General features: G+C 35.0%; 1 non-coding gene across 1 annotated transcript; it reads left to right on the top strand.

The window, feature by feature from the left end:
* Positions 1 to 2,106: 2,106 nt before the first annotated feature.
* On the top strand, positions 2,107 to 2,317 carry LOC118204991 (small nucleolar RNA U3). The gene has a single exon (XR_004760920.2). It is a non-coding gene; the product is annotated as a small nucleolar RNA U3 (small nucleolar RNA).
* The last annotated feature ends 249 nt before the right edge of the window (positions 2,318 to 2,566 follow it).

The following is a 2,566-nucleotide window of genomic DNA, read 5'->3' as shown; positions in this document are numbered from 1 at the left end:
TTTGTAGAGGTGGAAGGCGAAAGTAGCATAGATAAACAAAACTGGCTCATGTCACAGGCTATTCTGAGGGAATTTCCAAGCAAATTAGCCTCCCTTCTATGAAACATGTGAAACCTCTTTCATTTCACACCCCGCTCAATTCTCGCACTAAAAAGTGGTTTCATGAGATATATAAAATCTTATTAGCAAAAACTTTGATTTTTATTATCTCATCATTTATATAACGTATCACATTTAATAATTAAAAAGAGTTATGTGATACAAACGCCATATGTTTCAATGTTACGATAAACTAAATCGTCCCTACTCTCTCTTCCCGACATGTGTGAGACGCACGCCCCGCCCACTGGGTTAGTCTATTTCTTATAAGGTCCATGCGCCACTGTTGGTTTCCGAATGACATTTGCAGGGACTTCACTCGTTGTTTGCGCTGAATATACAAATTCTTCTGACTGCCTAATTCTTCTTTTTCTTTAAAATTTTTCAGATTTCCTTTCTGGTAATCTTCTTTCATTCACAGTTTAAACCTGCTTTATCAGAAGACTTTTTTTTTTTTTTTTTTGTATTCTTTTTTCATATCTGAATCATTTCTGTGCATCCCATACAAAGGATAGCCTTCTCTTGTTACAAAATTTCCCTCAGGCATGTATGGCACATCATCTTCAAATGGTCATAATCAAGACCACAGTTACATTTCCAAAAAGTGCTGTCTGCTAGATCATTTCGGTTTGAAAATCGCTTTCGCTTTAGAGCAGGTATTTTTTCTATGTAAGCGTTTTGTACAATCAGCTTTGCTTCTATCATTAAAGCACAGAGAAATTAACACATCAAATAAGTACTTAAGAATTAAAGACCCAAATATTGTGGAATAATATAATAGAGAGCTTATTCTATTGGCAGTGGTTTATGACCCCATTATGCTTTTTAAAATGCAGTTTTTTAAATCTTCACTGGACTCACTGTCTTAAAAAGGAGGCGATACTAGGCGCATTACAGTGAAGTACACTTAAGGGAAAGGATAAAATTTGTGAAATTTTTTAAGTTACCACAATCCAGAATGTTACTAAATACTTATTCCAGATTTATTGGGCAAAATGAACATCTACAGGCTGATTCCCGATGAAAAAATAGAGTTGACCAATAGTGTTCTTAAACAGTCCTTTAGTATGTTGCAATCACTGTGAATCACCCATAAATTCAGTGCAATCACTGTGAAAATGCCGAACTAGGCGTATGCAACTGAACCTACCCGCCCCCAAATTCAAGAAGGCGTTACAAACGAAATGGTGACATTAAAAAGGGCAAGTTTTTCAGAAAAGATTTCACAAAGAGAAGTTCCACCTATTCTAGCGTTCCTTATGTTTGCATTCATTTTCAAAATATTTCGCTAAGCATAAAAAATCCGATTTTTATTAATTTTTCTGACAGTTACCTTGCTTTTATATTTAAAAATAAGTAATCGATTGCCCTCCCATTCTACACACATATACTCAAGCATCAGTTTATGGTCAACAGTTCAGCTTTCATTTTACAGAGTTAAGAAAACATTCATTTTCTTGTAATAAAAGTTTGAGTTTGACTAAAGGTATATTCTAATAATACAATAACATGAGAGCAAACTTGAAAGTTCTGAAATGCACTTTATTCAACCCTGGAAGCAAGGTTTGTTATGGCTACATTTTACTCCTTTCGATCCTGAGGTTAAAATTTTGAATACTTTCATAACATAAAAAAGTATATCTTTCAACATTAGAACTTGCACAATAACTCTAGGCGAAAATATGATTAATTAAGGTTTTCGGTTGTTTGTTTACACTTTGTTTCGGCGATTTTTCACGTTTGGTTCCCATCCTCCGGCTAAATTCCATGTTGTCCATAAACAAAATATCGTGTTTTCAAATAAAATTCTCCTTCTGGATCATACTGTATATAAATTTGCAACCAGTCCTGAATGGCTCTTTTATCTATGCTAACTGTTAGTGTAACATTTTATGAAATAAGGTTAACATGCTTCATAAGTAAGGGGCTTCATAAAAAGTGTAGTGCTACACCACTATTTTTGTGAAATAAAGTTAACCGCATATTCTTTTCTCAGTTAGCAATTTCAAGATCATACTTCATAGGATCATTTCTATAGTATGATTAGCGAGTTCACTCACCGAACTTCGCAAAGTTCCCAACCACGATGATGTGAGAAGGGATCTCCTCTTGAGCGTGAAGAGGACTCGAGTGAAAGTTTTATACTTTCATTGAGTCATTGATGATCGCACCCTTTGCTATTGCAGCAAGGGGAAGGAAGAGATTCGTTCTGAGTGGTTTTTTCTAATCAAAAAGTAGGATGTTGTAATCGTAGATTTCCCTTACGTTGGTCATGCACGTTGTGTTAAAAGGCACTACAAGTATCCAGGGTATGCTATTTAACGCGTGCATTTTTGCTTTGGCCAACGGAGTTTTATTTACGTATCCCGATTCAAATAATCTTTCTATGTACGTATTATAACGGTGTTTTAATCTAACGAAGAGACAGTATTTACACAGGACTGCATAACAAAGAACATATGTCTAG

This window comes from Stegodyphus dumicola, chromosome 11 (assembly GCF_044657685.1).
Source record: "Stegodyphus dumicola isolate Sdum_Otavi_A_Nest chromosome 11, ASM4465768v1".
Taxonomy (NCBI): domain Eukaryota; kingdom Metazoa; phylum Arthropoda; class Arachnida; order Araneae; family Eresidae; genus Stegodyphus; species Stegodyphus dumicola.
Note: the sequence above shows the minus strand (reverse complement) of the source record. Positions and strands in the feature narration are given on the sequence as shown.